The following is a 24,392-nucleotide window of genomic DNA, read 5'->3' as shown; positions in this document are numbered from 1 at the left end:
CTTCCGCCGGATCAAACCTGGCAGAATCGCTGGTGATCGTTGAGGAAAAAAGGAGGATGCAAACTGCGGTTGCGCTGGCTCAGTCCTCACAGCTGAGCTTAGCGGCAATGAGTGCTAACTTGGGCACACCGGCATTCAAGCCGACAAAAGAAACAAAGGACATTGTGCTGGACCCGGCTTACCCTGAGCGCACCGTTCGTATCGGTACCGGCATGAATGAGGCATAGGAAAGCGCGCTCGTCAGCTTCCTCCGTGAGAATCGGAATATTTTTGCCTGGTCTACTGATGACTTGGTAGGTGTTCCGAGGGAGCTGGCTGAGCACTCATTAAATGTCCGGAAAGATGCAAAGCCGGTAAGGCAGCCGCTGCGCCGGTTTGCTGAAGACAGGAGAAAGATCATTGGAGAAGAAGTGAAAAAGTTGTTTGTTGCCGGTTTCATCGTGGAAGTACTGCACACTGAATGGCAAGCCAATCCGGTGCTGGCCGAGAAGAAGAAGGAAGAGAACTTGGAGGCAAAAGCTCCAAAGGTGTGGCGCATGTGCATCGACTACACCAACTTGAACAAAGCTTGCCCGAAAGACCCTTTCCCTTTACCCCGGATCGATCAGGTGATTGATTCGACTGCTGGTTGTGAACTGTTGTCTTTCCTGGATGCCTATTCCGGTTTCCACCAAATTCCCCTGAAAAAGGAAGATCAAATAAAAACTGCGTTCATTACCCCGCACGGGGCTTATTGCTATGTCACTATGCCTTTTGGTTTGCGCAATGCTGGTGCAACGTACCAGCGCTGTATGCAAAAATGCTTGTTTTATCAAATCGGAAAGAATGTGCAAGTCTATGTGGACGATGTTGTGGTAAAAACCAAAGTAAAAGAAACCTTAATCGATGACCTCCGGCAAACATTTGATAACTTGAGAAGATTCCGGATGAAACTCAATCCGGCAAAATGCACCTTCGGTGTTCCTGCCGGCAAGCTGCTTGGCTTTCTCGTATCAAGCCGGGGCATTGAGGTCAATCCGGTAAAAATCCAGGCAATTGAAAGAATGACTATACCACGCGATCTCAAGGACGTGCAAAAGTTTACCGGAAGCTTGGCATCGCTAAGCCGGTTCATAAGCAGGTTGGGAGAAAAAGCTCTGCCACTCTATGCTCTCATGAAAAAATCCGATACGTTCGTCTGGACCCCTCAGGCAGACGCGGCGTTTAAAGAGCTAAAAACAATGCTGGCCACAGTGCCAATACTGGCTTCACCTCTAGAAAGAGAGCCTATGCTATTATACATAGCAGCAACAAACCGGGTTGTGAGTGTAGTGGTTGTGGTTGAAAGAGAAGAGGAAGGAAAAACCGTCCAGAGGCCGGTATACTACCTGAGCGAGGTGCTCTCCCTCTCAAAACAAAACTACCCTCACTTCCGGGCAAGCTTTGTTCATGGCGTGTTCATGGCTGCCACAAAGCTTAAGCATTACTTTGAGGAGCACCCCATGAAAGTGGTGAGCGAGGCACCCATTTCCGATATCATGTGCAACAAAGATGCTAGCGGAAGGATTGCAAAGTGGGCAATTCAGATATCACCATACGTACCGGTGTACGAAAGGTGAGATGCCATAAAATCGCAAGCTTTGGCAGATTTCCTTGTTGACTAGGCAGAAATGCAATACAAGCCGCCGGATCAAAAAATAGAATACTGGAAGATGCACTTTGACGGATCCAAACTCAAAGAGGGTCTAGGTGCCGGTGTGGTGCTTACCTCCTCTAAGGGAGATCATCTCCGGTATGTTCTGCAAGTACATTTCAGGGCATCGAACAATGTCGCTGAATACGAAGCTCTGATCCATGGACTTAAGGTCGCAAAAGAAATCGGTGTGCACCGGATCATTTGCTATGGGGATTCAGATCTCGTGGTGCAACAATGTTCCAGAGATTGGGACGCAAAAGACGCAAACATGGCTTCGTACCGGTTTCACGTGCAAAAAATTGCCGGCTCCTTTGAGGGCTGTGAGTTTCACCATGTGCCACGAGCGGAAAATGAGGCCGCGGATGCTTTGTCCAAGTTGGGCTCATCTAGGCAAGAAATTCCTCCCGGAATAGCCTTGGCACACTTAAGGGTACCATCGATCAAACCAAGCCCGGAGTCGGAATCAATTTTCGTACCGGAATCACATGTAGTACCCATGGATATCGATGAAGGAAACCCGGGGACTGTTCCGGCAAACTCGGGGACTGCTCCGGTAAACCCGAGGACTGTTCCGGTAAGCTCGGGGACTGTTGCGGCCATACCGGAAGAAACAATGCTAGTAGATAACATGGAGATAGACGTACCGGTGTTTCTGGTTCGAGAGGCACCATCATGGGTTAAACCTATTAAGGAATTCCTGATCAACGACACCTTGCCGGTTGACGAAAATGAGTCCAGAAGGATCCAGAGGAGATCCAAAGCATACACCATCATCAATGGCGAGGTGTACAAGAGAAGTGTTACCGGTGTCCTTCAAAGATGTGTGGAACCGGAAGAAGGAAAAGAAAATGCTTGAGGAGATTCACCAGGGAGAATGTGGGCACCACGCTTCATCAAGGGCGCTGGTGGCAAAAGTGTTCCGGCACGGGTTCTATTGGCCCACTGCTTTGGAAAATGCTGAGGATTTGGTAAGAAAGTGCAACGGATGCCAGAGGTACGCCAAGCAAAATCATACCCCAGCATCCGGTTTAAAAACCATACCGCTAACTTGGCCGTTTGCTGTTTGGTGCCTTGACATGGTTGGCCCATTCAAAACTGCAAGAGGGAATATGACCCACATCTTGGTCATGGTGGACAAATTCACCAAGTGGCTAGAAGTGAAACCTATCGCAAAGTGTGATGGGCGCACAACGGTGAAGTTTTTAAAAGATGTTATCTTGCAGTATGGATACCCGCATAGCATTATCACTGACAATGGAACCAATTTTGCTCAAGGTGAGTTCAAAAGATTTTGTGAGGATAACAACATCCGGTTGGATTTGTGCTCGGTAGCACACCCACAAGGCAATGGCCAGGTGGAAAGAACGAATGCTCTGGTGCTTTCCGGTATCAAACCAAGACTATCGAGGTGGTGGAAAAGTCACCGGGGTGTTGGCTCGATGAGCTACCATCAGTGTTGTGGAGCATAAGAACAACCCCAAACCGGTCCACCGGATACACTCCATTCTTCATGGTTTATGGAGCAGAAGCGGTCATACCAACCGACATTATCCATGACTCACCAAGAGTGCAGCTCTATACCGAGCAAGAGGTAAAAGAAGCCAGAGAAAATGATGTGGACTTGCTAGAAGAAGCAAGAGAGTTGGCATTGGCAAGAACGGCCATTTACCAGCAATACCTCAGATGCTATCATAGCCGGAAGGTTAACCCGAGGGTATTCCGGGAAGGAGATCTGGTGCTGCGCCTAGTGCAGCGCACTGAAGGCCGGCATAAGCTTTCACCTCCATGGGAAGGACCCTTCATTGTGAGCAAAGCTCTCCACAATGATGCCTATTACCTGATTTATGCACAGGAATGGAAAAAAGGAAAGGCGGACAGGTCCGAAGAGGAGAGCAAGCGTCCATGGAACGTAGCCCTGTTGCGTCCCTTCTATTCTTGAAGTTGTTGTGTAAGAAGTTCCTTTTTTGTACCTTATATGCTATGAATAAAAGATGTCCGAACCTCGAATGAATCTCGGGGACTACCTCTGTTGAAATTGCATGAAATATGTTTATTTTTTCAGTTCACCGGTTGCTTAGTGAACATTTTTTCTTTCCGGTTTAGTAGTGATGACCCACAAGTATAGGGGGTGTATCGTAGTATCTTCGATAAGTAAGAATGTCGATCCCAACGAGGAGCAGAAGGTGTTGACAAGCAGTTTCGATGAAGGATTCACTGTAAATGCTCACAGACAAGTATTCAGGGGGGTTTGATGTAGCAGATGAATAAAGTACGAGTAAGTAAAGTGCAAGAGTAACAATTTCAGCGAGTGGCCCAATCCTTTTTAGCACAAAGGACAAGCCGGTTTGTTTACTTATAATGACCAAACGTTCTCGAGGACACACGGGATTTTAGTCTAGTGCTTTCGCTACATACGGCTAATTAATCTTCATTGTTTTGATAAGTGTTGTGTGGGTGAACCTATGCTAATGTACCGCCCTTCCTAGGACTAATACATACTTGTGATTATACCCCTTGCAAGCATCCGCAACTACAAGAAAGTAATTAAGATAAATCTAACCACAGCCTTAAACTCTGAGATCCTGCTATCCCTCCTGCATCGATATACCAACAAGGGGGTTTAGGTTTCTGTCACTCCGGCAACCCCGCAATTGGCAAACGAGTACAAGATGCATTCCCCTAGGCCCATAAAGGTGAAGTGTCGTGTAGTCGACGTTCACACGACACCACTAGAAGAATAACACCACAACTTAAAATCATAACATTGAATATTACTCAACCATACTTCACTACTAACATTTAGACTTCACCCATGTCCTCAAGAACTAACGAACTACTCACGAGACATCATATGGAACATGATCAGAGGTGATATGATGATGAATAACAATCTGAACATAAACCTTGGTTCAACGGTTTCACTCAATAGCATCAATAACAAGTAGAAATCAACATCGGGAGAGTTTCCCCTATCAAACAATCAAGATCAAACCCAAATTGTTACAGCGGTGACGATGTGCAGCAGTCGAGACGGCGGTGATCATGATGGAGATGATGGTGATGGTGATGGAGATGATGTCCAGCTCGATGACGGTGACGATAGCGTCGATTTCCCCCTCCGGGAGGGAATTTCCCCGGCGGATCTCAGCCTGCCGGAGAGCTCTTTTCTCTCTGGTGTTCTCCGCCCCGCAGAGGCGGCTGTGACTCTTCGTGACCTATCCCTTGGAGCTTAGGTTTTCAGGACGAAGACGTTCGCGAAGAAAATGAGGCGAGAGGGGGCTGTGGGCCCCCTCCTCACAGGGCGGCGCGGCCAGGCCTTGGGCCGCGCCGGCCTATGAGGTGGGCCCACCTCGGGTCCCCTCGGCTCCCCCTTCTGGCTCCCTTCGTCTTCTGGAAAAATAGGATTTTTCATATAATTTCCGTCAACTGTTGATCTTCCTAAATATTGCATTATGACGATGCTTTTTCCAGCAGAATCCTGACTCCGGTGCGCGATCCTCCAATAATCATGAATCATGCAAAATAGATGAAATAACATAAGTATCATCTCCAAATATGAAATATATCAATGAATAACAGCAAATTATGATATAAAATAGTGATGCAAATTGGACGTATCAACTCCCCCCAAGCTTAGACTTCGCTTGTCCCCAAGCGAAACTGAACTCGGTAAACAGGACCACATGTTTATGGAGTGAAGAGTCGATAAATAAAATACGGACAAGAAGCATCATATTCATTCACACAAGACATTCTAGTAAACAACTTCCTCATATAATTCAACTTGAAACAAGTATAAGGTAATCACAAATAAAGGTACATTAGAAATCATAGTTGGTGATGGCAAACTTCGTTCTTGGTCAAAGAACAGTTAACAGGTTATACTTATCTATCGAGCAGCGCTCTTATGTTAAAGTTTATATGGAACAACTTGCATATTCAATCATAATAATCTCCTCATGATCATTGATAACTTTCAAAGCTATATTCATTCAGATAAAACTTGTACTAAACAAGGAAGAGTAAAAGACATGATGAGGTAAATCAGAATATAGTAGTTTGATCACAACAACTCAAATGCTTGCTTAAGATGGAGGGAAATAGGTTTACTGACTCAACATAAAGTAAAAGATAGGCCCTTCGCAGAGGGAAGCAGGGATTAAATCATGTGCTAGAGTTTTTTTCAGTTTTGAAATCATATAAAGAGAATGAAAGTAACATTTTAAGAGGTGTTTGTTGTTGTCAACGACTGGTAGCGGGTACTCTAACCCCCTTGCCAGACAAACCTTCAAAGAGCGGCTCCCATTTTATTTTTATTTTTGTGTGGCACTCCTTCCAAACTTTATTTCACAAACCATGGCTAACCGAATCCTCGGGTGCCTGCCAACAATCTCATACCATGAAGGAGTGCCTTTTTATTTTAGTTTTATTATGATGACACTCCCCCAACCTTTGCTTACACAAGCCATGGCTAACCGAATCCTTCGGGTGCCGTCCATCAATCACATACCATGGAGGAGTGTCTATTTAGGTTAATTAATTTGGGACTGGGAATCCCATTGCCAGCTCTTTTTGCAAAATTATTGGATAAGCGGATGAAGCCACTAGTCCATTGGTGAAAGTTGCCCAACAAGATTGAAAGATAAAACACCACATACTTCCTCATGAGCTATAAAACATTGACACAAATAAGAGATAGTAAATTTTGAATTGTTTAAAGGTAGCACACGAAGTATTTACTTGGAATGGCAGAAAATATCATGTAGCAGGTAGTTATGGTGGACACAAATGGCATAGGTTTTGGGTTGAGGTTTGGATGTACGAGAAGTATTCCCTCTCAGTACAGGTCTTTGGCTAGCAAGGTTACTTAGCAAGCATAAGAGTTGAGGGAAACAAACAAATATACATGCGATAGAAACAATCATGCATCTTCCTTGCAAGCACAAACAGTTTTAACTTCAGAATAATGAGCTATGAGCTAACAAGAAAGGAAGACAATGAAACAACTACATGTATTTCTCTTTTCTACTTAAACCTCAAAGTGTTGTTGCTATTGACCAATGCTAAGTTTGCCAAAACCAAATAGATTTATTCAATGCTCCCAAAGTGATACCAATACTAATAACAAGATCAATCATATAATAAGGATTGCAAACTAAAATAAGATGTGCAATATGTAAATGATAAGACTTCTCATTAATATTTCATAATGATAACTCACACCAAGGGATACATAGACAACCAACTAAAGTTGAGATACTTCCACACTGCAACCCATCTTATATGATAACTTCCCTACTCATGATATGACACTACTTGACAGTAAAAAGTAAAAGGTAGTGATGATGTGATACCGCGGCACTCCCCCAAGCTTGGAACAAACCAAGGGGATGCCAATACCGATGATGAATTACTCCTTCGGCGATGGTGGTGATGAATTCTTGACAAGCTTCTCAACAAGCTCCTGGAGCTCATCAATCTTGTACATGAGGTTGCGGATCATCTCCGAATTGTGCTCGACGCGGTTAAGAAGTATGTCCGACGGCGAGTCCCAACTCTTGGAGTTATTTCCCCACTCTTCACCCTCAGGCTTCATCCTTCCTGCAGTGTTAGAACGATCTATATCCCAATTGCTAGGCAATGCTGCCTTGGGAGTCCTTTCAATTTGACTATTGAAAATTAGATTGCGGAAGGGATGGTGAGTGCCTGAAGAAGATGTCTTTGGAGCTAGGTAATGACGTGGAACCCTTCCTCCGGTGCGAATTCTTGCGCTCTTGTTTGCACTAAAAGGGTTATCCACCACCTCGATGCTTGCGATGGTAGCACGCGGGTATGCGCGCGAGTCTTCCTCCACCTCTTCTTCATCCTCTTCCTTGACGCTCTTGTCCACCTCTTTCCACTCGGGATCTTGAATATCTTCATCCGAAAGCTCCTTGCCCTTGTTCTTGGAGACCATGGTGCTTCTAGACTGAAAACAGATCCTGGCAGAAACAGCTCGAAACAAAACACGTCGAGAAAACGATATACGAACCTCCAGGGGTCCGGGGGATTATATAGCAGGAATTTGTATGTCATAAGGAAAGTACTAGGTCGAACCAGAGTCGGAAAGAGGCGACGAGGCGGCCACTCATAGGGCGGCGCGGCCTGGCTGGGGCCCGCGCCGGCCTATGGGGGCACGCCCTCGTGCGTCTCCTCCACTCCGTTTCGATCTCGTAATTTTTCATATTTTCCAAAAGTACCAAAAACATTGTTCGGAAAGTAAATTGCGAACTTTTTATTACCAGTACTGTTACCTATTCAAAGTCGAGTTCTGGCGGACTGTCAATTTGTCCTTTGATGAAAGCCTCCGGTGTTTCCACTCGAATAACATCAACATCTACATTGTAAGAATCACGTGAGATATAATGCTTGAGTCTTTATCCATTCACCACTTGTGTGGCGTTTCCTTGGAGAGAGCTAATTTTAATTGCTCCTGAACGATACACCTCCTCAACAACATATGGTCCTTCCCATTTCGAGAGTAATTTCCCTACAAAGAATCTGAGACGAGACCGATACAATAGGACTTTATCCCCAATATTAAATTCTCTTTTGATAATCCTTCTATCATGCCATTTTTTAACTTTCTCTTTAAAGAGTTTAGCATTTTCATAAGCTTCACTTCTCCATTCATCTAGAGAACTCAATTGCAGCAACCTCTTATTACTGGCTAGTTTAGGATCTTTATTTAGTTCTCTAACAGCCCAATAAGCTTTGTGCTCTAGTTCTAAAGGTAAATGACAAGCTTTTCCATAAACCATTTTATAAGGTGACATTCCCATGGGATTTTTATAAGCAGTTCTATAAGCCCATAGTGCTTCCTTCAATTTACTTGCCCAATTCTTTCTAGTTTTATTAACAGTCTTTTGCAAGATAGCTTTAATTTCTCTATTTGATAGTTCTACTTGCCCACTAGTTTGAGGATGATAAGCGGAAGCAATTCTATTATTAATACCATATTTAGCAAGAGTTTTTCTAAAACCACCATGAATAAAATGAGAACCTCCATCAGTCATAATGTATCTAGGAACTCCAAATCGAGGAAAAATAATATCTAAAAGCATTCTTAAAGAGGTCTCACCATCAGCACTTTTTGTAGGTATGGCTTCCACCCATTTAGTAACATAATCAACAGCAACAAGTATATGAGTGTTACCTTCTGAAGAGGGAAAAGGTCCCATGAAGTCAAATCCCCAACAATCAAACGGTTCAATAACAAGAGTATAATTCATAGGCATTTCATTGCGTCTGGAGATATTACCAACCCTTTGACATTCGTCACAAGATAAAATAAACTTCCTTGCATCTTTGAAGAGAGTTGGCCAATAAAAACCTGATTGTAGAACCTTTTGGGCGGTTCTATCTCCGGCGTGATGTCCTCCATAAGCATTACCATGACATTGACTCAATATCTCTTGTTGTTCATATTCGGGAACACATCTTCGCAGAATACCATCCACTCCTTCTTTATATAAGTGTGGGTCATCCCAGAAATAATGCCTCAAGTCATAAAAGAATTTCCTCCTTTGCTGGTCTGAAAAGGTTGGAGGCAAGTACTTGGAAACAATAAAGTTAGCATAATCAGCATACCAAGGACTGTCTCGCGAGCTCACCTTTATTACAGCCCATTGTTCATTTGGAAAACTATCATTAACAGGAACAGGATCATAAGCAATATTTTCCAATCTAGACAAGTTATCAGCAACAGGATTATCAGCACCTTTCCTATCTACAATATGTAAATCAAATTCTTGCAACAGAAGCACCCATCTAATAAGCCTTGGCTTAGCATCTTTCTTTTGCATAAGGTATCTGATTGCAGCATGATCAGTATGAATAGTAACTTTTGAATCAACAATATAAGACCTAAACTTATCACAAGCAAAGACTACAGCTAACAATTCTTTTTCAGTAGTAGCATAATTTCTTTGAGCAGCATCAAGGGTTTTACTAGCATAATGAATAACATTCAATTTTTTATTTACTCGCTATCCAAGAACAGCACCTACAGCAAAATCACTAGCATCACACATAATTTCAAATGGTAAGTTCCAATCAGGAGGTTCAACTATAGGAGCAGTTGTTAAGGCTTTCTTTAGAGTTTCAAAAGCTTCCTTACAATCATCATCAAAAACAAAAGGTACATCTTTTTGAAGAAGATTAGTAAGAGGCTTTGAAATCTTGGAGAAGTCTTTAATAAACCTCCTATAAAACCCAGCATGACCAAGAACACTACGAATACCTTTAACATCCCTAGGGTAGGGCATCTTCTCAATTGCTTCAACTTTAGCTCTATCAACTTCAATACCTCTCTCGGAAATTTTATGTCCCAATACAATTCCTTCATTAACCATAAAGTGGCATTTCTCCCAATTAAGAACAAGGTTATTTTCTTCACATCTCTACAAAACTTTATCAAGGTTCCGCAAGCAATTATCAAAAGAATTCCCATAGACAGAAAAATCATCCATGAATACCTCTACAATACTCTCGCAAAAGGCATGAAAATAGAGGACATGCATCTTTGAAAAGTAGCAGGGGCATTACATAGACCAAAAGGCATACGTCTATAAGCATAAGTTCCATAGGGACAATTGAAAGTGGTTTTCTCTTGATCCTTAGTTTTAACAGCAATTTGTGAAAACAAAAGTGAGTATTTTTAGATAACCTCTCTAACATTTTATCAATAAAAGGTAAAGGGTAATGATCTTTCTTAGTAACTTTATTAACTTTTCGATAATCAATGCACATTCTATACCCTACAACTACTCTTTGAGGTATGAGCTCATCATTATCATTAGGCACAACAGTCATTCCTCCTTTCTTAGGAACACAATGCACAGGACTAACCCATCTACTATCAGCAATAGGATATATAATACCAGCTTCAAGAAGTCTTAATACCTCATTTCTTACCACATCCTTCATCTTAGGAATTAGACGACGCTGAGGTTCAACAACAGGCTTCGCATCATCTTCCATATTAATGGCGTGTTGGCAAATAGAGGGAGAAATCCCCTTCAAGTCATCAAGAGTGTAGCCAATAGCACCTCGGTGTTTCTTCAATATTTCCAATAACCTTTCTTCTTCAAACTCTGTAAGCTTAGAACTAATAATAACAGGATATATTTTCTTATCATCAATATGAGCATATTTAAGATTATCAGGCAATGGTTTTAAATCAAAGACAGGATCTTCCTTTGGTGGTGGTGTCGTACCCAGATCTTCTACCGGTAAATCATGCTTAAGAATAGGTTGACGAAGGAAAATTTCATCAAGCTCATCTCTTTCTTCTCTAAAAACTTCACTCTCGCTATTCTCCAAATGCTGCTGCAAAGGATTATTAGGAGCAAGAGCAATAGATGCACACTGTTCAACTCTAAAATCGTTATTAGGCAAATCAGCTTTATAAGGAGTTTTGGTAAATTTAGAGAAGTTAAACTCATAAGATTCACCAGCAAATTTAGTCAAAATTTTCTCTTCCTTGCAATCTATAATAGCTCCACAAGTATTTAGAAAAGGTCTACCAAAAATGATAGGACAATATTTACTAGCAGCAGAACCAAGTACCAAAAAGTCAGCAGGATATTTAATCTTACCGCATAGAACTTCCACATCTCGAACAATACCAATTGGAGAGATAGTTTCTCTATTAGCCAACCAAATAACCACATCAATATCTTCAAGTTCACAAGAACCAATTTCGTGCATAATCTCCGTGTAAAGCTCATAAGGAATAGCACTAATACTTGCACCAATATCACATAAACCATAATAGCAATGATCCCCAATTCTAACAGATAACATAGGAACACTAGCTTGCTTAGACTTATTAGGATGTGAAACAATATTAGAAGCATCTTCACAGAAAATAATATGACCATCCTCCACATTTTCAGTCACAAGATCTTTAACTATTGCAACAGCAGGTTCAACTTTTATTTGTTATTCAGGTTCTATAGGTTTCTTTTCACTTTTATGAACCTCACTATTTATAACAGAGTACTCCTTCATTTTAGCAGGGAAAGGAGTTTTTCCAATATAAGCTTCAGGAATAACATGATCAACAGTTTCAACTACAACACATTTATTAATAGATGAATCAATTTTATCTTTATACGGTTCATGATACTTATCAAAATTCTTCTTAGGCAATTCATAATGAGAGGCAAAAGCTTTATAAAGATTTGCAACAACTTGAGAATCAAGACCATAAGTAGCACTCATATTACGAAATTTATTAGTATCCATAAAAGCTTCAATGCATTTATAATCATAATTTATACCTGATTCTCTATCTTTGTCGTTCTCCCATCCTTCAGTATTCTCCTGGATGCGATTAAGAAGGTCCCTTTTAAACTCTTCTTTGTTGCGCGTAAATGATCCAGAACAAGAAGTATCCAGCAAGGTCTTGTCTTCAAAAGAAAGTCTTGCATAGAAATTATCAATAATAACATTACCAGGAAGCTCATGAATGGGGCATTTGAGCATTAAAGACTTCAATCTCCCCCACGCTTGGGCAATAATCTCTCCATCATGAGGCCAAAAATTATATATGCGGTTCCGATCCTTATGAATTTCACTTGGAGGATAGAACTTAGAATAAAACCGGGGCACAATATCATTCCATTCAAGAGAATCCCCATTATCCAGTAATTTATACCAATGCGCTGCTTTACCATACAGCGATATAGAGAATAGTTTCTTCCTCACTTCATCCATAGCAATACCTGCACACTTGAATAAACCGCATAATTCATGTAAGAACAGTAAATGATCTCCAGGGTGGACAGTTCCATCCCCTGTATAACGGTTATCCACTACACGTTCAATAATTTTCATAGGTATTTTGTATGGTATTTCTTCCTCACCTGGCGCCTCATCCACTACCTTTGCAGTAGTAGTAGATTTTCCAAATAAAAACTCAAGAGAAGATCTCTCCATAATGAATTATGGCAGCAGGCAGACATAAAATCAGCACAAATAGTAGAAATTTCCCTTACCAATTCCACTTACCAATAGCGCTTCACTCCCCGGCAACGGCGCCAGAAAATAGTCTTGATGACCCACAAGTATAGGGGGTGTATCGTAGTATCTTCGATAAGTAAGAATGTCGATCCCAACGAGGAGCAGAAGGTGTTGACAAGCAGTTTCGATGAAGGATTCACTGTAAATGCTCACAGACAAGTATTCAGGGGGGTTTGATGTAGCAGATGAATAAAGTACGAGTAAGTAAAGTGCGAGAGTAACAATTTCAGCGAGTGGCCCAATCCTTTTTAGCACAAAGGACAAGCCGGTTTGTTTACTTATAATGACCAAACGTTCTCGAGGACACACGGGATTTTAGTCTAGTGCGTTCGCTACATACGGCTAATTAATCTTCATTGTTTTGATAAGTGTTGTGTGGGTGAACCTATGCTAATGTACCGCCCTTCCTAGGACTAATACATACTTGTGATTATACCCCTTGCAAGCATCCGCAACTACAAGAAAGTAATTAAGATAAATCTAACCACAGCCTTAAACTCTGAGATCCTGCTATCCCTCCTGCATCGATATACCAACGGGGGTTTAGGTTTCTATCACTCCGGCAACCCCGCAATTGGCAAACGAGTACAAGATGCATTCCCCTAGGCCCATAAAGGTGAAGTGTCGTGTAGTCGACGTTCACACGACACCACTAGAAGAATAACACCACAACTTAAATATCATAACATTGAATATTACTCAACCATACTTCACTACTAACATTTAGACTTCACCCATGTCCTCAAGAACTAACGAACTACTCACGAGACATCATATGGAACATGATCAGAGGTGATATGATGATGAATAACAATCTGAACATAAACCTTGGTTCAATGGTTTCACTCAATAGCATCAATAACAAGTAGAAATCAACACCGGGAGAGTTTCCCCTATCAAACAATCAAGATCAAACCCAAATTGTTACAACGGTGACGATGTGCAGCGGTGGAGACGGCGGTTATGATGATGGAGATGATGGTGATGGTGATGGAGATGATGTCCAGCTCGATGACGGTGACGATGGCGTCGATTTCCCCCTCCGGGAGGGAATTTCCCCGGCGGATCTCAGCCTGCCGGAGAGCTCTTTTCTCTCTGGTGTTCTCCGCCCCGCAGAGGCGGCTGTGACTCTTCGTGACCTATCCCCTGGAGCTTAGGTTTTCGGGACGAAGACGTTCGCGAAGAAAAGGAGGCGAGAGGGGGCTGTGGGCCCCCTCCTCACAGGGCGGCGCGGCCAGGCCTTGGGCCGCGCCGGCCTATGAGGTGGGCCCACCTTGGGTCCCCTCGGCTCCCCCTTCTGGCTCCCTTCGTCTTCTGGAAAAATAGGATTTTTCATATAGTTTCCGTCAACTGTTGATCTTCCGAAATATTGCATTCTGACGGCGCTTTTTCCAGCAGAATCCTGACTCCGATGCGCGATCCTCCAATAATCATGAATCATGCAAAATAGATGAAATAACATAAGTATCATCTCCAAATATGAAATATATCAATGAATAACAGTAAATTATGATATAAAATAGTGATGCAAATTGGACGTATCAAGTAGCGTGCTAAACCTACCGGAGTCTTCGACTCTGCTGCTGTCCGCAACCCGGCTTCATGGAAAGCAAGATAAACCGGTAGCAATTAAGCACGTGAACTGCGAAAAGAGAGAGTGGGAACGAACAATCCGGAAAAGTTTAACTAACCCCGGTTAAACCGGTTTTTTGCGAAAATTTTGAGTTATTTCTAAGTTCAAGAAAGTGCTTGCTTGGTAAAAGAACTTTGTGCTCATACGCCAAAGAACGCCCAGAGAAGGCAGGCAGAGCCAAAGCAAAAGAGCCAAGTGTACATCGAATTGAATGTGGAAACAATTCTGGAATCTTTGCAGTGCAAGATAAAAGCAACACAATAAGCAAATATGCTAAGACAAACATAAGTTAATAGGCTACCGGTATAGCATACCGGCATAAACTATTGTAGCACAACCAAAAGAGCAATTAAGTTGTATCTTACATCATAGACCCCGGCATACCGGGGTAGAATTTAACCAGCATTGTTTAAAAGTCGAACAGGACAGGCAAACAGATAACAGGAGACAATTAGGCATCAGGAGGAGCATCACCAGCTTGAGGGCCTTCCGGAGGCGCATCACCAGCTCCGACATCCTCATCGTCTCCATCTTCCTCCTCGTCGCTCAGATAATCTTTGACGTCTGGAGGAGGGGGGATGAAGGTGCGCATCTCGGCGTACTCCGCGATCCGGTACGCTCGATCCTGCCGCTTCGCGGTGAGGACCGGGTCCAGGTCAGTGGGAGCTTGCTCGCGCACGCCGATGAGGGCATCCAGGTCCAGATCCGGATACCAGGAGCAAGCAACGCGCAGCGCCGAGTCCGCTCCGGCACGAGCTGCGGAGCACTGCCATTCCCGGATCCTCCGACCGGCACCCTTCAGGCGGTCGTTGATGAGCGAGAAGGTGTCTGGCACCACCTCTCCAGGCCAGAGAACCTTGAAGAGCTGGGTGGCCACCTCCGGGATGTCGGAGAGGTTCTGGTCCACAGCGCGCATGTGGGAAACCCGCGCATTCAGCGCGACCAAGTGGTCATAGGGGTCCCAGGGCGCATCCAGGTTCTGGTATGCCTGTGCAACCCGGCGCTCTCCAACCTTCTTCTGTGCATACGCCTGGGAGTCCGGAAAGAGTCATGCGAGACAAAGGAAAAAAACTAAGTACATGCTATCGGTAAAGATAAGCTTATAAGTAGAAACTGGAAAAGATAAAAGGAAAAACTTACGGAGGGCAAGCGCGTCAGTTTGCGTGACCAGAAGGTCATATTCCTTCTGCTCCGCCTCCAGACGTGCGGCCTGGTCCTCGGCTGCTTTCCGCGCCTTGGCTGCCTCCTCCAGCTCAGCCTGCAACACCACAGTGGAGTTGCTGGCATCCTCCAACGCCTCATTCAGCTTGGCCTCAGCAGCGGCTTGGGCGGCCTTCATCTCCTCGTTATGCTTGAGCCCAAGCTGGATGAGCTGGTCCTTCAGCTCCTTGGAGATGGCCTTCTGAGCGCTCAGAGCCTCCTGGTGCTGCCGGATGAGCTGGTCCTTTTCCCCTGGAGCCCGGAAAGGAAATGTTAGCAAGATTGTGCTGATAAAGTGAAGAGGAAGCAAGTTGTGACATCCCAAGTGAGCTACCATCTTTACTTTCCATGTTTATGCATCATCTTTGCATCATGCATGTCATATCATGTCACCTTTGGTTTTTAAATAAAATTGCATTTTGGTTTTTGTTGCTCTATTTTCTATGTGTTTGTTCTTCTTCCCTCTCTCTTGTTTCATCTCACCACTTGTGATGTTACAATAAAAGCCAAAGCAAACCTTGACCCATCTCTCTTCTCACACCGGCCCATCTACACCAAAAATAGCCATACGTACCTCCTCTCTCTCCCTTTACATGTGAGAGGCATGACCATATCAGGCCATGTTTTCCCTGTGATCTCCACGCCACCTCTTTCTCTCCATCCACCGGCCACCCTGCCTCCCTCTTAAGCAGCACCAACTCTAGACCAAACCCTACCTAACCACCTCCATCTTCCTCCTCCTCTAAGTGTAGCCGCCGCCACCATCTCTTCCTCCCCGGCAGCAAACTCCACCGAACCTGCAGCTCAACGCCGGCCTCCACCAGCGCCATGGCCGTCACCTGAGCAAGGTGAGGCACCCCGGCAGCCCCCTCTCCACCCTGTATTTCCTCAAGGACGCCAAGGCCTGCAGCCCCTCAAGCATCTTCTTCATCTTCAACAACCCGGCCACCTTCTCCTTCATCTCCGGCCAGTTCCTCCGGCCACTTCTCCGTCGCCTCCTCCACCTCTCCGGCTACACCTGGGTGAGCACTACACCTTCTCCCTCTTTCCCCTGTTTTCCCTTGCATCTCTGGTCCGAGTTGAGAAGGAGAAACGAGATCAAAATAAAAATCGAAATCAAAAACCGCCCAGTTTTTCTGCTCACAGCACCCAACTTCCGACGAACATCGCCGGCGATACGAGCCACCCCAGCTCGAGCCACTTGCACCACTAGATGCAAAACTTCTCAGGTTTCGTTTCAGTTTTTGAATCATCCAAAACGGTGGAGAATTCGCGACGCCATCGTCAATCAAAATTCACCCGAAACTATGTTGGCAGTTTTTGCTGTTCGTCGTGTGTGTCGTGGCTCCGTCTTCCGACGCATCTCACTGCTAGCACAAGGCACACCAGCACGAGTTCTTGGTACCTTTGGAAAGCTGAAACGAAGGGCTACATTTTTCGTTTTGGAAGCACTCCTTTTCATCGCTTCTAGACGACGCCATCGACGTCGCAAAACAGTCCTGCAAATCTGCAGTTTTTCAGTCGAGCGCCGCCGCTGTCACGGCCTCGACTTCCGTAGATCGTCGCCATCGCCACGGTGCACCAAGTCTACCCAAACCTGTCCTATTTGAATCTTGGTACCTTCTTCTTGCTCAACTACATCAAAGCCCCACCTAGATCTGCCCAGATTCGTCGTTTCCGACGCTTTAAAATCCGTGCAGAAATGCCTCTACAGGAATCGCAAGTGTCACAGTTTTCAGTTCAGCTGTTACGTTTTTCAGTTAACCCGGAGACCTACTTTACCTTATTTGTCCCCTGGTCACTTTTCAAATCTTTTAAAACTACACTTATACTTGTCCAAACTTTGCAAACTTTATATCCAAGTTGTTCAGAAAAACATGATCTACTCAACCATGAATTTTGTTTCAGCTTTTGAACAAATAAAATTTTGACCATTTTCAAATCTGAACTAAAATTGACAAATCTTGCATAAACCATAACTTGAGTTCTATAATTCCAAATTCAATAAATTTTATATCTAAATGCATCAGCGAAACATGAGGAATTCAAATATCACCATGTCATGCATCATTGGCCGCATCCCTGGTTCGGCCAAATTAAAATTGCAACTTGAAACTAAATGTTATGTGAGGGTGTTTATCATTTCTTGTGACTCTTTGCGAACCCCACTTAATTATGCTATGTATGAAACCTTTGCATCTCATGCATCATATTGCGCATTGCATTTCCTTGTATTGATTTGTGCTATTACTTTCTTGTATGTGTTATTTGGTTCTTCTCGAGTAGACACCGACGCAGAGCAGTACGAGCAGGAGTACGAGTTCCCTCTGGAGGATCGTGTCGGTGCTTCTACCTCTGATCTGACAGGCGAGCCCACCCCTTCACCTATTTTACTTTTACATGCTCTTTTGATCTATTGCTATCCTTATGTTGCGATTCTGTTGTGTCACGTGTCCTATCCACCTGTTACCTATATGTCCGAGATACACCTCCTCGCCCTACCTTTTGTTTGTTGTTTGCCAGCTTTGCGGGTCGTAGGCGAGTTTAGGGTTCTTGTTGATATCTCGAAATGTTCGGGATATCTTGTTGGGTAGTTGATTACTTGCTATATCTGTTGTTGGAGATATTCATGGCTCACCCTAATGATAATAATAAAATGGATAAGAAGAGGCATCGGTGGGTCAACTGTATATTTGGTTTTACCATGGCTCACTTGTGTCCAATTTTATAATTAGGACGAGTTCTTGTTTTCTGATCCAAGACTGAGCGCACTAACCACACGTGGGAGGTTTCACTGGGCCCCCCCTCGACCTATTACCGGAACTGCTTCCACTGTCCAAGTGCCACAATTAGTTTCGTAACGTTTTGTTTCTCCCGAGCGTGCAAGCTTGTTTCTTTGTGGTCCGAGGATATGGTGTTACTTTTGGGGAAGCCTTTTGTGCCTTGTAACCCCGTTGTCTCTTGCACGCTCGTAGGCGCGGTACGTATTGTTAAGAGGTCATCCTCTAGTGGGCTCTGATCCTTCTTAACCGTAGACGCAAACAGCTAGGTCCGCGTCGGAGTTCCGATCGGGCTCTGAAACGGGTTTAACCTAGATAGGTGGCTTCTTGGACTTGGTCTGTGGTGAAGGGAGGGGTTGTGATGCGAGGTTTCGCTGGCAAGTTTTCTCAAAACCCTTGCTTGTGGAGTCGGACATGCGTGTATGGGTACAGTAGTGCATCCCTGCAGGGTGAGATCTTATCGATAAGCCGTGTCCGCGGTTATGGACGACTTGGAGATGTTAAACTCGATCATAGAACAACTTACACATTATTGCCTGTTGCTAATAATTTGCTAATAAAACTCTTTCAAAAGTGTGTGTGCCTTTGCAATACCTCTTGGCGAAGGGGGATCGCATTGGCTGGGTTTTGTTTGCAGAGTATAGAACTGCTAGATTATGCGCTCTCTCACGTTCTCTAATAGACGAATGTTGTAGCGTGTCTCTATTGGTTAGTTGCTTTGCTGCCGCTAAACTCCACATATAGCCGGGCGAAGTTTACACCGCCCACCAGCAAGCATAGCTGGTCTTGTCTCGCAAGTACGTGCCATTGGTACTTACCCTCGTTTTTCTCCCTCTTTTTCCGGAACCCGCTTTTCGACAAACAGGTACGACAGATGATGAGCAGTATGCAGGTGGCTACTTTGTCGAGTTCACGGACGACGACTTCGTTGCGTAGCAGGATCGTTCCTAAGGCAGCAGCCTGTGGCATGTTGGTTATGGGAACACCGCTTGATTATCTTCAGGACTCTTAGTCCCATTTGGTTCTTGTCTGTACCCAGACTATTTGGCTATCTTATGTATGATGTACTGATGGGATATGTCCCCCTATTGAGTGTCATTTGGATCTTGCTCAGTAGAGCGTTGCTATATATATGAACCTTATTTCTATCTTTTGTGTCATACATAGTCATGTTGTGATATTCAAGCTGTATTCTACCCTCGTATCCTGTGCACAGTGTGTGTATGTGTGAAGTGCACAGGAAGGTGAAGCACTCAGGCCTGGAAAGCCTACCGTGAGCCTTTGAGGTGGGTGTTGGGTGCGTGGGCGTGTCGAGCTGTTGCTTGGTCTACCCATATGCTTGGGAATGCGAGGCGACCTCACGGTCCTTTGTAGTGACCTCATGCACATAAACCCCTCTTACCTGCGCGCTCTGGGTTTTCCTACTCCTGGGGCTTACACAAGTCAACCGAAAATGAGAAGCGGTACCTTGGAGCGCGGCAAGCTGAGTCCTGAGGGCCTCAATGGAAGCTTCCGGGATAGCTGTTAAACAAAGAATCGTAAGTACTAAGAAAGAGAAAGCTTTCCGGTAAGAAGATGCCGGAGGCGCAGAAGCTTACCTTGGCACTTGCTGTGCGCCTCAGCAAGGTCCCGGTGCTCCCAAAGAAGCTCCTCAAAGAGGATCTTCCGGGCGTCGGCCGTGGTCTGTTCAAGAAAAAGTGTTAGCTAAGTTTCGCGCTAAGAGCAAAGTTCTTAACCCGAAACTCGGGGACTGGCTATGCCGGTTTCGCGCGTTTCTACCTAAGTTTCGCGCTAAGAGCAGAGTTCTTAACCCGAAACTCGGGGACTGGCTATGCCGGTTTTGCGCGTTTTTACCTAAGTTTCGCGCTGAGAGCTACGCTCTCAACACGAAACTCGGGACTGGGAAGATAGACAAGATCCAGGAAAAGAGAGACCCGCACAAATTTAAAAGTTGAAGAGAAGATAGACAAGATCCGGAAGAAGAGAAACCGGCATGAATTGAAAAATAGAAAAGGTTTGGTGGGACTTACCATCATGTTGTTCGTGGCATCGAACCACACGCTATCCAGCTCTTTCACGGCGCGGCGTAGCCGCATGAACTGCTCCTCTGAGCACCGAGGGCCAGCGGGGTCAGGCGCCGGAAGCCGGTCCTTTCCCAGGCTGCGGGTAGCCTCGGACACGTCCGCGGCATTCCACTTCTCGGCGTAGGGCAGCAGGTGCCCCAGCTCCCGGCCTTCGCGCTTGAACTCCGTAATCCGGCCAAGCAGGCCGGTGGCCTTCTCGCCGGCAGCGACAGCGGCGCGGGCGGCGTGCAGCACCAAGGGCTGCTGGCCGGCGGAGGAAGTGCTGGAAGCCGTCGCCTTCCCCTTGACGATCTTCAAGGTTGTTGGAGGCGGCGTTGGCGTGGCCCCGGCTGGTTCAGCGCGGGGAGCTTCCGGAGGTGGCGCAGGCATGGTGTTAGGAGAGGGAGGAGCGTCAGGCGCGTCCTGACCCAAGTTAGAGCTGGCCGGCGCGGAAGAGTCCGGCACCGGCTTGGAGGGGGAGGACCCTGTGGTCTTCTTCTTCTTATTTTTGGGGGCGAGAGGAACCAGAGGTTCCGCCCGCCCGGCAGCTTCTTCGTCGGCACTGATGTTGCTGGCGCCGGTATCTTGATTCTCTGGAGGGGAGATAAGTTCCTCCTCCGTGCGGTGATCAGGAGGTGTAGGGGCCGCGCGCCCCGCACTTGAGGTGCCTCCCAAAGGGGATGCTGAAGCGTTGCCGGCACCAGATGGTGCCGGGCTTGACTGAGGAGGAGGGGTTGAGGTCCTCGCGGTTCCCTCAGAGCCCTCAGGCCGTGGGCCGAGCTTGAGCGCAGGGCTGAACGAGAGAAAAAGAAAGAGTTAGAAAAAAGCAACCGGGAAAAGAACTTGGTAAAAACAAAACAAGCAGAGAAACGAGAGCTTACCCGGAAGAGGTCGGCATCTGTTTGCCCTTGTAGCGCCTCCTGCCTGCGACCTTCCCCGCAAAGGCTTCCGTGCGGAAGCGTTTGGAAGGAGGTGCCTGGCTCGAGGCGGCGTCAGATGCCGGAGCCTTGTTCTTTTGGCCCTGGGCCACGAGCTTCTCCAAGAACTCTTGACCGGCCTCGGCCTGCAGAGGGGCCGCGTGCTCGTGGACCTGCGGGTTGGTGCTGGCTGAGGGAACATCTACAAAGGAACAATAACAGAAAAGTATGAGAGATCAAAAAGGAGAACTACCTCAAGCAAGGTCAGATCGTCGGCGGAACCGGATGCTTCAGGTGGGGAGTTACCGACGCGCAAAGCATGCGTCCGGCCCATCTTCAGATCTTGCCAATGGATGTAGGGGTCCGGGTCTACCATGTCCAGAGGACGCTTCCGGCAAGGGCCTCGCCGATCCGCTTCGATGCGGGGGAAGCGGTCCTTGGCCTGAAACAGATGAAAAGAAGGTTAGCCACAGCATGAAAGTTACCGGTAAACCGACCCGAGTTGCGTAATCTGTTACTTCTTGGGTCGGAGGGTTAGTGGAACTGAGAGGCCGGAAGCCCCATTCCCAGTCATCCGACATGGCAGTCTGGCAGATCTGCCTAGCCTTAAGGACTATATCCTTTTTGCTGAGAGGAAGGCCGGTGATCTTGGTAGGATCGCCGGGACCGTACATCTCGCTCATCTTGTGAGCCCGGCGCTTGAGAGGAAGCACCCGGCGAGAGATGAAGGCGCGGATGATATCGTCGGAGCAGATGTTAGTCTCCTTCATCAGCTTCTCCATGAAGCGTATCACCCGGTTCGTTTCGACATAATTTGTCCCCGGGTTGAAGCTCCAGTTGACTTTTCTGGGCGGCGCCGGATTGAAAGCCGGCAGATTAATGAGATCTGCGGCGCCGTCGTTCTTCACATAGAAGAAGGTCCCTTGCCATAACCGGCATGACTCGAGACCAGAGAATTTGAAGAAGGGGCTCCCTTGGCGGGAGCCGATAATGCAAGACCCGCACTGCACGGGGGGTTTGGGTTTAGGAATTTCCTTGCCCTGAACGGAGTTAATCCGAAGAGCAAAGAAACGGGCAAACGTCTCGCGAGTGGGACGAATGCCGATATAGGCCTCCATAAAGGTGGAATAGCAAGAAAGATAGAAAACGGCGTTGCTGGGAAGATGGTGAGGCTGGAGTTGGTAGAAATCAAGGAAACTGCGGAAAAAATCGGAAGCGGGAAGGCCGAAGCCACGCTCGAAGTGAGCGAGAAAGACGACGTACTCACCGGGCCGAAGCACCGGTTCGATCTCGTCGCCAGGAAGCCGGCAGGATACTCCTTCCGGTATCCTTCTGGACCGATAAAGCCAGTCTATCTCATATTGGCTAACGTCGGAGCCTTTCCAAGCTCCGCGTGTGATACCGGTAATATCTATGCCGGAAGCATGGCTAGTGCTGCCGGCCTCTTGGTCGTTGCCGGCATCGATGTCCATCTGGACAAGATCGGTGGTTAATCCGTCGAAAGATTTGCTATGATGGCTACTAGAGGATGAAGCGGAGGAGGACTCTTCGCTAGACATGAGAATCGACACAAAAAAACACAATCCCCAAGATATACCCTCGCGCGAAGATCTACGAGTAAGAGAAAAAACAAAAGAAAAGAGGAAGTAAATATACTACCGGCCCATGATCTAGAAAACGAGGAAAAGAGGGGCAAATGCGAGTTGAGCCTAACCTGAGGCGGCGGAGTTGCTGAGGAAGAGGTTCGCCGGTGGAACGACGAGCTCGCAGTCGCCGAGGAAGTCCGGCGACGGAGAGGCGGAGAAGAGCTTGACGAAGCACCAATGCCGCGGCCGCGAGAGGAGCACCGCGAGGATTCTCCGCGCGGCGAAGCTCAGGGAAGTTCGGCGGAGCAGCGGTGAAAGTTCACCGGATGGCGAAGCTCGGGCGGCGAACGGGAGCGACGGAGACGCGAGGAGGCGAAGAACTCTGTGCGCGAGGAGGTTGCAAATGCGGAGAAAGGAAGAAGAAGGAGCGGTTTCCCCTTATAAAGGAAGAGGAAGTAGTGGGCCGAAAACCGCTGGGCCGCGGCGGTTCGGTCCCTGGGCCGCCACGTGGCACAACGATACACACGCGGAAAACAGAAGGCCACACGGATCCGGAACGGCAGCCAGGATCCGGTGTGCAGCAATTATTGCGGGCGCAGAAGCCGAAGGGAAGTGACCCCTGACACTGGCGCGTCAGGTGCAGTACGCATGTCACTGACAGGCATTGTACCCGAGAAATTCTCGACTTCGCCGAGGAGAGGTTTAATGACTAAGATACCGGAGAATAAGATACCGGAAAATACCCTGCAAAGAGAGAAAACGTGAGTCCGGGCAAAGATGCCGGATCCAAGCTAACCGCCGGAAAGATTAAACCGGTACCTTAAGATGTGAGAACCTGGCATGGTCTGTTGGATAGAATCCACCAGACTATACCAGCTTCGGGGACTAATGTTGGGGGGATGACCCCCGGTATGCCAAAGGCATGCCAAACCGGATGGTTTGAGCCATCGAGATACCGGTTTAATGTTTATACCGGAGCACAAAGATAAGCAAAGTCAGGCCGGTATCCCCAAGAGGGGTATACTGGAACCGGATGAAGAAGACACCGGGCTACCGGTAAGAAGAGCATGTCGGCAAGACTGGTCAAAGATTCTCTTCAGAGCTAGAGGACAAGGATGAGCTAAGCAAAGTAGCTTTAAACGAAGCCCTGGCGCCAAAGAGGAAGATGACGCTGAAAGTAGCCGGAGGACGTCAGCTTCCCTGATTAAAGAAGACCCCGGCGTCATCTATGATTAAAGTAACTTTGTAAAGTAGTTTGTCCAGTCAAAGATGCCATTAGGGTTTCTTGCTCTATAAGCCACCCTCTCCCCTATAAAAGGAGAGGGGGCATAGCCCTTTGCGGGCACGTTGCGTGAGGTTAGATGGTTGATGAGTAGACGAACCTTGTACCCAGAAACTTGTATCCTGTTGAGATCAATGAAGATAGTGATCTAGAGCAGAGTTCTTCCTTGTGTGTTTCTTCTTGTATCAC

At 46.2% G+C, this 24,392-nt stretch overlaps 1 long non-coding RNA gene across 1 annotated transcript; it reads left to right on the top strand.

Moving 5' to 3' along the window:
- Positions 1 to 16,187: 16,187 nt before the first annotated feature.
- On the top strand, positions 16,188 to 19,501 carry LOC127294793 (uncharacterized). The gene is made up of 3 exons (XR_011742912.1): positions 16,188 to 16,597; positions 17,862 to 17,942; positions 19,221 to 19,501. It is a non-coding gene; the product is annotated as an uncharacterized lncRNA (long non-coding RNA).
- Positions 19,502 to 24,392: the final 4,891 nt, after the last annotated feature.

This window comes from Lolium perenne, chromosome 4 (assembly GCF_019359855.2).
Source record: "Lolium perenne isolate Kyuss_39 chromosome 4, Kyuss_2.0, whole genome shotgun sequence".
Taxonomy (NCBI): Eukaryota; Viridiplantae; Streptophyta; class Magnoliopsida; order Poales; family Poaceae; genus Lolium; species Lolium perenne.
The sequence above is the reverse complement of the archived record's forward strand: the minus strand, read 5'-3'. Positions and strand labels throughout refer to the sequence as shown.